We start from the raw sequence: 14,515 nt of genomic DNA on the forward strand, positions 1-14,515 counted from the left end.
TATTTATTTTGTCTTTTTTTTCTTTTTGCCTTTTTTAGGGCCGCTCTCACAGCATATGGAGTTTCCCAGGCTAGGGGTCTAGTCGGAGCCGTAGCTGCTGGCCTAGGCCAGGGCCACAGCAACGCCAGATCCGAGCAGCATCTGGGACCTACACCACAGCTCATGGCAACTCCGGATCCTTAACCCACTGAGCAAGGCCAGGGGTCGAACCCGAAACCTCATGGTTGCTAGTTGGATTTGTTAACTACTGAGCCATGACAGGAACTCCTATATTTAATTTATTTATCATCTAAAATAAGACTTTTTTTTTTTTTAAAGTTACCAGACTCAGGAGTTCCCGTCATGGCGCAGTGGAAACAAATCTGACTAGGAACCATGAGGTTTCAGGTTCGATCCTTGGCCTGCTCAGTGGGTTAAGGATCTGGAGTTGCCATGAGCTGTAGTGTAGGTCCCAGATTCTGCTCAGATCTGGCATTGCTGTGGCTCTGGTGTAGGCCAGAGGCTACAGCTCCCATTAGACCCCTAGCCTGGGAACCTCCATATGCTGCAGGTGCGGCCCTAAAAAGGTCAAAAAAGACAAAAAATAATAAAAAATAATAATAAAGTTAACAGACTCAGGGATTATTTACTCTCCTGAAATACTATTTAAAACATTATTATAGAGGTTTTTCAAATAAACTCAAATAAGAATTTTCAGACTCTATTTTCAGAATAATTTAATGGACCTTCCATAGAAAGAAAACAGTCAACCTTTAGAGTGAAGTCAGTCATGAAGCTAATTTTCCCAACTTCCTTTGGGATATCAACTTCCAGGATATTATTATAACTCAAACTCAGGATTTCAGTTACTAATATAGAATTTAAAGACTATAGCTTTTTTTTTTTTTTTTTTTTTTCCTTTTAAGGGCTGCACTTTCAGTGTTGTGGAAGTTACCAGGCTAGAGGTGGAATCAGAGCTGCAGCTGCCAGTCTATGTCACAGCCATGGCAATGTGCAGCAATGACAGATGCTTAACTCACTGAGCAAGGCCAGGGATCAAACCCTCATGGTTACTAGTTGAGTTCTTAACCTGCTCAGCCACAACGGAAAGTCCTAATTATTTATATTCACAATTTTAAAATGGAAAAGGTAATAGTAGAGCTTATTACTGGTTCTAGTAATGTGAGGTGACAAAGATTAGGAACTATGAAGGGAGAGGGAGAAATCATTTAAACTTTTTATGCAACAATACTTAATTCTGCATTAGAAAAATTAAAAAAAAAAAAGCTCACTGCAATGTAAGATGGAAAGGACTTGCTATAGCCTTTGTTTTGAAGAGAAAGAAAAAGAAAATGTCTCTCCCATGAATTCCTTATTGCAACTAACTTAGCTTTGGATCTTCATTCCTACTACCAATTGATTCATAAAATCCCAAGACAAAGATTTAATTTAGAGTACTTCCTATTGGGCAAAAAGCACTTGCAACATTGAAATCTCTTTAGAGAAATACATTTTTAAATAGGACTTCAGGCTTTAAAAATGCTTACAAAATAAAGTTTTAAGACTCAAAATCTCACAATCACAAAACACACAAGGAAGCAAACCACCAGAAGAATGAATTGAAATAACTAAATCATATATGCAAAATCAAACTTGCAAAAAATTCAGTTATGTTATCAGCTACAGGATATAAGATCAATATATTTAAATATAAGATAAAAGATGATTTTAGGGAGTTTCCCATTGTGGCACAGTGGAAATGAACAGAATAGTATCCATGAGGACATGTGTTTGATCCCTGGCCTCACTTAGTGGATCAAGGATCCAGTGTTGCCATGAGCTGTGGTGTAGGTCATGGACAGAACTCAGATCCCATATTGCTGTGGCTGTGGTGTAGGCTGGCAGCTGGGAACTTCCATATGCCACAGGTGAGACCCTAAAAAGAAAAAAAAAGAAAAAAGATGATTTTAAGTAAGCGATTATGGGGAAAAACATGTTTAAAATTGGCTGATATATTTGAAAAATAATGAAATGAAAAGCTTTGAAATGAAAATATACTATCATTGAAATTCAGCAGATATTTTTAAACAACAAATTTGCAGAGCCAAATAGAAAATTAGTGAAAATGAATATAGTATTAAGGAAATTAACCATAAAGGAGAATACTAACATAAAGAAGAAAACAACAACAACAACAACAGGAATTAGATCTTAGGAGACACGGAGGAAAAAGTTTAGATATTCATCTAATTGGGTATCAAAAGGAGAAAAAAATAGAGAATTAGGTGGGGCAAAAGTTAAACATTTCATAATCCCTGCTATCTCTAATCATCAGATTCTGAAACCCCAGAGAGTTTCCAGAATAATAAGTAAAAGGAAATTGATAGCTGAAGCACAAAATGTAGAAATTTCTGAACACTGAAACAAAAAGATATCTTAAACACAGCCAGAGAGAAAAGAATAGATTATTTTGCAGATACCCCCCCTAACCTCCATAGAGTGGTATACATCCCCCTATATATGCTAGGACTATGTATGTATCTTCCTTTGATCTCATGATAAGCAGAATATTTTATTTGAGGCTCAACCTTATCACTTGTTTTGGCCAGTGGTTATTAGCAGATGTCTTCCCAGTAGAGTCTTCAAATATAAGAGAAAAGTTGAGCATGACTTCTCACACTCCCGTCTTTTCCCTTGAAAAGGTGTCTCCTTACTAGCCTACTGCTACAAAAAGAAGTGGCGACAGTGGGCTTGTACCCAAATTGCTTTGGACCAAGTAAACTCAAGCACAGACTTTATCATCTGACTCCCTAGACAACCCACAAGAATACATATTGTTTTTTAAGCCACTAAGTTATGTAGTGGTTTATTATACCATAGTATTAAAGAAAAAACTAAGCATTATACACATTGATCAGAGGTGAGTTGCTGCTGTAACAAAAATCTAAAATACACAGCAGTGGATTTCAAAGTAGGTAACAACCAAGAAGGAAATTCTTATAGGAGGCCAGGAAAATGGTGAGAACTGTGGTGAAAAGCTGAAAATGTAACAATTTTTGTTATGTAGTAGAATAATATTTGGTGAAAACTTTGTATGAAGTTATGTGAAAGGCAGAATATGCATGTAGTAAACTTGTAGGGTTAGATAGAACTTCAGATAAGATGTAAAAAGCATGAACTGTTGGAGTTTTGCTTATTTGTTTTTTTTTTTAACCAGCTTCATTTGATAAGAAATTTCAAGAAAGAAATGTGATAACTTGTCAGTTTGTAAGCAATATTTAGCAAACATATATAAAACCAACTAAATTCAGGGTGGAAATGTGAAGTTATTTTCTAGCAAATCGAAGATGTGACCATTACGCTATAGCTCCATAGAAAGAACTAAATCCAGTGCTTCGCCAGTAAAATAAGACTTCAAGGTAAAAACCAAGGATGGGACTGTAATTCTCTTTCATTCTTTGTAAATTCAAGTTTTTCATGATTCTTAGTTTGGTGGGGTGATTCAAAATGTCATTCATGAATTATTAGTAGCCTTAACGTTATTGGGCTTAATGACATTTAAAGTTATTTAAAAATCAAAATGGAGCTGGGTGGCCATTGTAGATGTGGTTTCAGGCACATTCCAGCATTACTGAGAATTTTAGTTTTCAGACCTATATATCAAACTCAAGAACACCGTCCATATTCAAAACATTCTGCTAGCGGCAGCTAGCTGCAAACTTACAGTTTCAAAACATCCCTTCTTTTTCAAGTATGCAAACATTTCAGACCACAAGCAATCCTTGCCTAACAAGCACCATTACTTTTTTCCAGCTCCAATCCTAATTCTTGGCAAATAACTTATATAATCTTACAATTTTGTCTACATAAGCCACCTTCCAACATTTTGTAGTCTGCTAGAACCACAATTCAACTACTTCTTGAATCTGTGCCTTCTGAGCTATAATCCTAACAAACCCCAAATAAATGTCTCTTTATTTCAGTCAGGTCTCCATTTCTGAAATTTTAGTTAACAGGCTCTAATAGATCATTCATTCTCACAAAATACATGGGAGTTATATTAGTTTCCCTGGGTTGTCATAATAAATTACTACAGGCTGGTGGGCTAAAACAAACAAGATTTATTCTCTCACAGTTCTGGAAGCTAGAAGTATAAAATCAAGGTATTGGTGGGGCCCATGCTCCCTCTGAAGGCTCAAGGAAATAATTCTTCCTTTCTTCTTCCTAGCTTGTAGTAACTCCTGCCATTCCTGGCATTCCTTGGCTTGTTGCAGCAGTATCGCTTAAAGGCACAGAATTGAAGAACAGCTAAGTGTTTGCAAACAGTTTAACATTTCTGGATCATAAAGCCTATAGGAAGGATTGATGAGAGATAATATCAGATTTAGGCAGTAGCCAGATAATGGAGGGTCATTATGGCCAGATCAGCAGAGAGTACCTTCTCTTTTAGACAAAGGAGAGTTGTAGAATGATTTTAAGCATAAAATGTGACACAATCTGGCCTGTTTAGAAAATATAATGTACTTGATGACAACCCCCATGCATCCCACCTTCATCTCTCTGTGAAATAAGTATGCTCCTTGGACTTGCACAATTTAAATCACACTCTGCTTTTGATTAATTGCTATATCACAGGACCAACAGGTATGTATCTTATTCTATTCTACATAGCGCAGAAAAAAAATATTTAATAATCTAAACAAGATTATGCAATCTTTATCTAATAATAATTTTCCAGGTATCAAAGTTGTACTCTTTATTACACCAGCTCCCCCTTTCTTAAGTTTATGTACACTAATTGCTTTATACTTGTTGTTTCCTTATTTTTCTATGTATTCAAGTTTAAACCTGCACATCAAAGAGTTTGCATTACCAACCTAGAGAAAAGTCTTTTGATTATGCCTGTTCAATTCAAAGAACACATTCACTGAGTTAGGAAGAGTCAAATCACCTTGTATTTTGCAACAAAGTTTACATTACAAATACAAGTGAAATAACCACAAATATGTTGCTACACATTGCAATGTTACAGTGTCACTTTTTTATTCCTGTGAAGAAGAATGAATCATACCAAAATAGAATTGTTGAAACATGGCTTTTCTAAATCTTCTTCAGGCTCAAGGCAGGTGCAATTTGTCTCTTGTGTTCTCAGAAAAAAAAAAGAAGCAAGCAGCCAGTTAAAATGGGAATGAGCCCATTGAATGGTCAATTTTTGGCAGGCATTAAGTTGCAAATGTAAAAAAAAAATTGGCTCTAACCTACTCTAAAAACTGTGGCATACACAGAGAAATAAACAGGAGAGGACACATTGGTATTGGTTTGGTCTCTTCTAACTACCAAGAGAGAAAATAAAACCAGCAAATTTCTCACTTACATAAATGTGTGTATAAATCCATGGCTTTTGGAACAGTTTTATTTTCTTTAATATTATTGATGAGTGTGACCATCTCTTTTGGCTATATTCACACTTTACTAATAAAATCCCAAATAATAGAAAACAGGAATAGAAACTTATATCTGATCTACTAAGCAGCAAGGAATCCATTGGACAGGGTTGTAAAATTCCGGTGTTTTGGAGTCATAACTCAATACAATTTTTGACAGGATACACTTTAACCTTCTTTCTTTAACAATAACAATAGCCAAACATCTTTCCAATGTAGCTAATTCCTCATCCTGGTAAAAGATTGTGTGTGCCTGTGCATGTGTGTGTGTATATGTATGTTTGGAAATTTAAGTGGGGGAGCTATCTGGAGAGTGTATTGACATCCATAAAAAGACTGGACAAAATATCCTACTTTCCAGCCTCATTTTTGGCAATACCCGAATCAGAAACCTATATAGAGCTTTTGTTTAATACTATAGATTGATAAATGGAGGTCTTGTTAAACCTCATTTGGAGCTTCCAAGAATTAAGGACCAACTGGATATAAAGAATGGGGCAAAGATCTAAGCACTGCTACGGCAATTTAGGGAATAAACCCTGAGGTCAAATAGCTCTAGCCCATGAATGAACAATTTTACTTACACACACACACACAATTAGTCAGGGTACCTCTTTTTTTTTTTTAGTGTGATTTAATCACTGCAATTGCTGGTTGCATTCCAGCACACAGCACACATCCTTTTCAATTCTTACAGTATAAAATGATCTAACTGGGAATCAGAATCCAACCATTCAATTCCAGCCCAACTTTTAATTCTGTAAGCTTGTACCAGTCACATCATTTCTTTAAGTTTCAGTGTTCTCATTTGTACATTTGTATAATGGGTTGGACTCAATGATTCCAAAAAGGTTCTGTCTACTTGTTATATTCAATGATTCTACACTTAACATAAAGGGGCAGATATAACGTCTATGTGACTACAATACACTACTGGTTTATTTCTTTTGCACTACATAAGGTAAAATATCAAGAGAATTATAAGATTGTTTTTAGTAGAAAAAAAAAAAAACAAACTCTGACCCAGATTTTAGTTAAACTTCTCATGCAAATGTTGACTAAAGTAGTATTTTAGTGAATGAAAATAACACATTCATCCAAGCAACTGGTTCAGTACTTGATGTCATAGTAAAGCACTCCTTGCAAGTGAATGCAAATCCTCATATATCTGTCCATTGATCCAGTGTGCATACCCTGGTGAGGCCATATTCCTTCCTTGTGCAATTTGGACTAAATATTTTCCTTCTATTGAGCTGAACCTTGACTCAGTATGGCTTCTACTCATTTTTCCTAGCTCTAATTTTTGGAGGGCTGTACATAATGGGTTTAATCCATCTTCTCTATAACAACTCTTAAAATATTTGAAGATAGCAATCATATTTTCTCTAATTGATCTCAGTTCTCTCAACTACTCCTAATATGAGGGTTTTATACCCCCTCATCATTATCTCTAAATGTGTTTATATCCCATTTAATATGTGGGTCCAAGCACAAAATAAGTATCAAGAAAAGCTATTCTTTGGTCATTATTGTAGACAAATTATTATAACAGATTAATAGAAACTACATCCCACTATTTACTCATATGGAGTTTACAGTGGACTAAGTTAAAATCTTCTTCCGTGTATTCCTGTTGGGCCAAATTTCTTCCTTCCCATAACTGTACAAAAGTTTACAAATGGGGGAAAGAAAAGAGGCACAAACGAGAAGTAAAGAGTTTTCCATCCATGGAGTTCTGTTTTCTGATTCATGCTACATGCAATCTGGGGAGATTTAAAAGTGAAAATGTTTTAAAGTCATTTTGGATATGTGGTCTTCTGTTTGAGATCTCCTTTCCTTCTTTTTAACTGAAAAACTACAAATCCCTCAGTGCAGGAGATAAATATACACCACTTTCTTTTTCAACTATATGCACATGTGTTATAAAAGAATAAGCAGAGTAGAAACAAATGCCCAGTTTTAGCTTGATGACACACCAGGCCTGAAGCTTTCATGGGAGATAATGGCACATTACACAATAAGACACATAAAAGGTTTTGATGCTTCAGTCACCAGCAACACAACACAGTAGCATTTTCTCTTTGAAATGCATAAACACATTGCAGTCTTAGTAGTTAATGAAACATGAAAATCTTTTTTTTTTTCCTACATAGAAAAACACTCAGAAAACTAGAGTGCTGATTATGAGAACCTCAACAGTACAGTCCCTTGGTCTTTGATGTGGTAGAATGGTTACACGTCCATGACATGGGAGAAAGGATGCATTACTTTGTCAAAAATTCACCACAAAATAAAAAGTGGTACACAAATAAGCAAAACCAATAAAGAGGTATTGAGAAAAATTTCCTGTATGGTCATGAATTTTAAAAATCAATGTGTTTTGGAACTGTTTCTTTACAAGACAAATAATGTTTAACTTAAAAGAAAGTGACATAACTCTTGAGTCTGACATTTAGCATACACAAGTCTAATTTTTTGAACTAAAATGAGAAGCATTTAGTATTTGGCGTATATCATAATCACAAGGAAGCAGCCAAAACAAAATTTCATATAATTTGCAAACTGAGCTTTTATGATAGCAAGAAAGGCAGACTCAAAACTGTTGCTTTTTTCTACTATGTCTACCCAATATTTTGTTTAATTCCCATATGTCACCTTAACTATAAGGATGGTCACGGGCATAACTGCTCTTCAAACACAACTCTGTTCTCCATTCCTGACCTGGTGAAACCTACTCTGAACTCCTTTTATTGATATGAGTTTCCTATCACCTTGCTCAATAAGACAGATTGTGAATCCTTGAACTTTAGAGAGGTGTGAAAACCCCTTCTGGGAATTGTCTTTTCATCCTCCTCTGCTTTGGAACAAGGGAGGGACTCAGGTCAAAGTGATAAACTTCTTAAACCACTTGAAGTGAGTCTGACTGTATCTCAACTCCAAAGTCCTCTGTGTCCCCTCTTGTAATGAATATTCTGTGAGGTGGTCAGTTTGGAGTAACCAGGTCAGTATTGTGTGACTTCATCCATTTCTCTTTAATCCCCTTCTTTCTCCAGCAGTGTCACGGAGGCAGAAAAACTTCCCAAACTACCTCATGCTGTCTGATGTCCCAGAAGCTCTCCATGAGAAAGACAAGTCTCTTTCTCTTTGGGGAGATTTTAATCTTGAAGTCACAGAGATCTTCTTATCCTGCAAGGTTGCCAAACCCTCCACAGCACTGGTCCCAGTCACCTGAGGTTTACTTGCAAACAATCCCAGGACTTGTCATTTAGCTACCTGTATCGTGATGACCAATAATCTGTTTTACAGTGGTCCTGGTCACCTCTAAGTTACCAAATCCAATCTTGGGACACACCCCCATGCAAACTGCTAATGCCTCTCAGGATCATCAGCTTTGTCCTTATGTTCTGTGATTGTCATTTCAAATGAGATTCAGGTTGGAAATAATTCCTTAACCATTCAAAGGTATACTGTGTTACCACTGACTCATTTCTGTTAAGCAGAACACATGATGGCAAGCACAGTTAGAGTGTTAGGAGTTCCATTCCGGGTTCAGTGGTTAACATACCCAACTAGAATCCATGAGGATGTGAGTTTGAACCCTGGCCTCACTCAGTAGGTTAAGGATCCAGCATTGCCGTAAGCTGTGGTGTAGGTTACAGACGGGGCTCAGATCCCGCGTTGCTGTGGCTGTGGCAAAGGCTTGCACTTGTAGCTCTGATACAAACGCTAGCCTGGAGACTTCCATATGCCATGAGTGTGGCCCTTAAAAAAAAAAAAAAAAAAAAAAAGAGCATTGTTAGAGTGTTAATAAGATGATTATTCTCCTGATTTAAGGCCTATACAGATTTAAGGCTTGAGACTTAAATTGCAGTACAGCAAATTCCAATACATGATTGTGGACTGGCTCTCCACAGCAATTTTGTTGGGGCAAAAGACTAAAGGCCACAGTGAGTATTTGTACACTGAGGCCTGCAATTAGTGCCTTGCATGTTGCATAAGGTGACTAGTGATCTCCTTGTTGTTCATTTGTGGGGAAAGAATATAGTTCATGACTATCTTGGCAAGTGAGAAAGGCCAAATTTCTTATGGCGAAGAACATAGACTTTAAAGCCAAAGCACATGGACTTATATTCCAGCTGAACTTCCTTCCTAGATGCTTGAATTTGGGCAAGTTTTTTAAGCTCACTCTGCCACAATTTCATCATCTGTAAAATGAGGATAAAACTAGTATAAGTGTGATAGCTAAAGAGGTAAAATTCTCCAACAAAATCCTAGTTAGCACTTGGTAAAGTGTTACATAACATATTTATGAAGAAATCAGCAGAAAGATGAAATAGCTACAAAGGAATGTTGAAGTAAAATTGTAAATTGGATGGAGTGTTTGCTAGGTTAAATTTCAACAGAGCTATAAAACCATACTATCTCTGGAGATGACATAACTCCAGGACTATCAGACTATAGGAACCTATTAATTTCTGTAGTCAACCTCTAACCTAAGAAGGCCATAAACCATCTGCACATATATCAGTCATTGATTATTAGCCAAACAAACTTACATCCCCTACACGTGTCAGATGATGCTCAGATGAGTCTCTTGCAATTACCTAGGCAGTAGCAAAAAGAAATAGCCTATAGCCTACAGAATCTTTGAGATAGTCTAAAAGGGTTTATATCATTTGCCTGCAATAATTGTTTAGGGAAAACATAAGAATGGTTTAGCTGTGACCCACTCCATAAAATGGCTTTGGATCCAGAAGTGACATCTTTTATGTTCTGAGAAATTTAAACAGCAGTTTAGAGATATGCTTGTGCTAAACTATTATTCCAGCTATTGTATATATATATATATTTTTTTTTTAATTCTTAAAGGCTACTGAAACAGACTATTTACATTTTTCTAGAAGTACCAGTCTTTCTTAATGGAGTTTCTCAGAGGACAGAATCAGAGAAATGGTCAATCCAATATGAATGACTTCATAAGACAATTATTTATATTTGGGGAAAAGAATATTAAGTATTATTCTTTTTTTTAATTTTTTTTTTTGGCTGTACCCAAGGTATGTGAAAGTGTCCAGGCCAGGAATTGAACTAGCACCACACATGGTAACCAGAGCTGCTACAGCAGTGACAAAGCTAGATCCTTAACTCACTAAGTCAACAGGGAACTCTATTGTATTTTTTTTTTTATTTCTAAAATATCTAGGCACTATTACACAGGTGTATTTTATCATTTTCTTACTCAGAATGCAAACTTAGAATAATATATATATTTATAAAGGCATACTATATTCATAATCCATTAAAACAACATATATTTTATTAGACTTTTGCTGCTACCAAAATTCCAAAATCAACTTTATCTCGAACAATCTCAAAAATGTTATTTGTTTAATATTGGAAAAGGATTATGCTACAACCACTTAATCAAAGTCTTGTTTAGTGTCAGAATCTATTCAATTTTGCATGTCCCCAGCTTGATGGAAACTAACTACCTCACAGCACTACATAAATATTTATATTGCAATCCATTATTGATATCTTCCAAACATTTCACTATAGCTTGCTAATGGCTGCAAGATGACATTTCTGGGTGGAGCTGAACTATTATTGTAATTTTGTTTCTGTAAGGGATACTTTGCACATATAAAAACATAAATGCCAATGCTGGTGTTTAATTGAGGCAGTCACTACCAACATAAAACAAAGGCAAAGTATCTAAGTCAAAACTTGAAAATTAATCCAGAAATGTGTACAGGAATATCTTAACATGGAAATTCAACTTCCCCTTTAGGTTAAAATTTCTCTCCACTCATTGGTACTGTGACCTCTTATACTCTGATGATTTCACAACACTACTGTAATATAGGAAATACTTCTAAATCCCCACTTTATAGATGAAGCAAATGAGCAGTTTAGGGAGGTTAAATGACCAGTGCAAAACCACACATATTCAAACCAGGACTTCAGCTTCTAGTGCATAACTTAGCCTTTGACTCACACATATTCTCTTTTACTGATAGTCCTTGCCTTAACACATTTGTTAAAGGTCTCACCTATACCATGTATATAAATTATACAAATTTATCCTTGTCTACCACTGAAAATGAGGTCATCCCAATATGTACCTAGTGTTTGAATCATTTTGGTCTTTACTGCAACTGTTTTCTGTTTTAGATTGTCAATTCACTGAACCAGGGTTAACTCTGAAAAGCAGAGTAAGTAATTTTCAGTATCAAAGAGTAAATAATAGATAAAAATGGGGTCAAGTCAGGAAGCAGTATGCTGCAGGAAGCAGTATACTACATGGAAGCAGCAACACAGGAACCAGACATACAAGTGTTTCAGTTCTACAGCTGCTATTTACTTGTGTGTGATATTCAAAAAATTAGTCTCATGAAGCATCATTAGTTAATGAGGTAATATAATAAAAGTGCATGGCACAAGCACAGTACAGAATAACTTCTCAGTAAATTAAATGATTATAAATTATTGTACCAAAAAAAAATCTTGGAGTTCCCATTGTTTCAACGGAAATGAATACAACTAGTGTACGTGAGGATATAGGTTTGATTCCTGGCCTTGGTCATTTGGTCAGGGATCCTGCATTGCCGTGAGCTGTGGTATAGGTCGCAGATGTGGCTTGGATCCCACATTGCTATGGTGTAGGCCAGGAGCTATAGCTGCAATTTGACCTCTAGTATGGGAACTTTCATATGCCACAGGTATGGCCCTAAAAAGCAAAAAAAAAAAAAAAAAAGACTTCTTATAACAAATAGATAAGAATTATCTATTGAATTAACAGAGTTTTTTCATATTAGCATTATTAAGGATAGGCATACCTCCTCACGTAAATAGGCCTGGTAGAAGCTGATGGTGACAAGCCCTCCTCACATTTTAATAGTCCTTTAGAAAGCACATTTACATCCATTTTCTTTTATTTTATTATTATTTTTTTCCTTTTTTATAGCTACACATGAGGCATTTGAAAGTTCCCAGACTGGCAGTCAATTGGAGCTACAGCTGCTGGCCTATACCACAGCCACAACACTAGATCTGAGCTGCATCTTTGATCTATACTGCAGTTTGTGGCAATGCTGGATTCTTAACCCACTGATTGAGGCCAGGTATCAAACCTATATTCTCACAGAGACTATGTTGTGTTGTTAACCCTCTGAGCCACAATGAGAACTCCAACCTCCATTTTCTTATATGATGCACTCAAATAAGCTCTGTGAATTCGTTTAGTAATTATCATCATAGTCTGCCTCATTCCCATATTCAAAATGACCAAATTGAGTTTAGTAGTGGTAACATAACAGCTTAAAACTCCCAAGCCCAATAAAATGTAGATCCCAGATTCCATACTCTTCTTTCCCATTAAACCAATGTGTTTCTCACCTTTTTTAATTTTGAGGGTGCTAGATGTGAAATCTGACATTAGTTGTAAAGCAACAAATAACCACAGGAAAATCATTATCCAGTCTTTTTTTAAAGCTTCCTCAATCCCATCATACTCATAGATTTCAGTAGAATTCAGCTCAAACAGAATTTCAAAAGGAGGGGGAAGAATACATAGGAGGAAATTCACCAATATATATTTTGACAATATCTGACAAAAAATTTAATATAACGCGTAAATGTATTTACCAATTCCCCTATCCACCTCAGGAACACATTTTCAGTTATTTTTTTAAGACTTATAAAGGGAGTCATGGCGCAGTGGTTAACGAATCCCACTAGGAACCATCAGGTTGCGGGTTCGATCCCTGCCCTTGCTCAGTGGGTTAACGATCCGGCGTTGCCGTGAGCTGTGGTGTAGGTCGCAGACGCGGCTCGGATCCCGCATTGCTGTGGCTCTGGTGTAGGCCGGTGACTACAGCTCCGATTCGACCCCTAGCCTGAGAACGTCCATATGCCGTGGGAGCGGCCCAAGAAATGGCAAACAAACAAACAAACAAAAAAAAACTTATAAAATGGAGTGGAGACATCTATGTGAAGAATATGATTCTCAATTCACCATAACATAATTAAGATGCAATAATATTGCAAAGAAATGAGAATGATTCCCTTTAGCTAGTTGACATGACACAATGTAGAGATACAATGATGTGGAACCAGTAAACCTATTGTCCATTCATCCTCTTCTTAGTTGTTATCTATTTAGTCAGATTCTCTCGAACCATTTAAAGCTTTAATGGAGTGCCCAGTAATATGTGACTGCTCTAAGATTCTCAATCTGCAGCAATCATTTGCTAACATCTATAAATCCTCACAAGCCTAGTTTATGTTTTCCACTTAATATGTCGCCAGTGTCATACGTTAAAAAAGGCCATAAAAGCAATCAAATTCTTTGTTCCTTATAGAGAAATATGGCACCTCAGACTCTCTGCTTTCTCCTTTGTTTGTATCTTATATGCATGTCCTTTTAGAAATCTAACTGCTTCAATTTACAGATGAGGAAACTGAGGCCCAGAAACATGATGTATTGTGTGCAAACCACGTGTAACTGATTCACACAGAGTCAGAATTTAGACTCACTTGGGTCCTGTCATTTCAACAGTAATGTGCTTCCTGCTACAAGGTTTCCTCAGATTAAAGGAATGAGGACTTAGAAAGTGGTGTTATCGAATGATATATTAGTACCTGCAGAGTTTGGGTCTTGGGCAAAATTAAGGTGTCTTGCTTGAGTATTCTTTTTTAGACAAGCTATATCTTTTTTATTTTTTAATTCAATAAATGTTATTATATTTATAGTTGTATAACCATCATCACAACCTAATTTTAGAACATTTGAGTCCCAAACCTCTAACCCATTCCAGTCCCCTTTGGTAACCGTAAGTTTTTCAAAGTCTGTGAGTCTGTTTCTGTTTTGCAAATGAGTTCATTTGTATCCTTCTTTTTAGAGTCCATACATAAGTGCTAGAATATGATGTTTGTCTCTCACTGTCTAACTTCACTTAGTATGATAAATTCTAGATTCATCCATGATGCTACAAATGCCATTATTTCATTCTTTTATGGCTGAGTAATAGTCCATTGCATATATGTTCCACATCTTCTTTATCCACTCCTCTGTAGTAGACATTTAGGTT

The sequence above is a fragment of the Phacochoerus africanus genome, chromosome 1 (assembly GCF_016906955.1).
Source record: "Phacochoerus africanus isolate WHEZ1 chromosome 1, ROS_Pafr_v1, whole genome shotgun sequence".
NCBI classification, from domain to species: domain Eukaryota; kingdom Metazoa; phylum Chordata; class Mammalia; order Artiodactyla; family Suidae; genus Phacochoerus; species Phacochoerus africanus.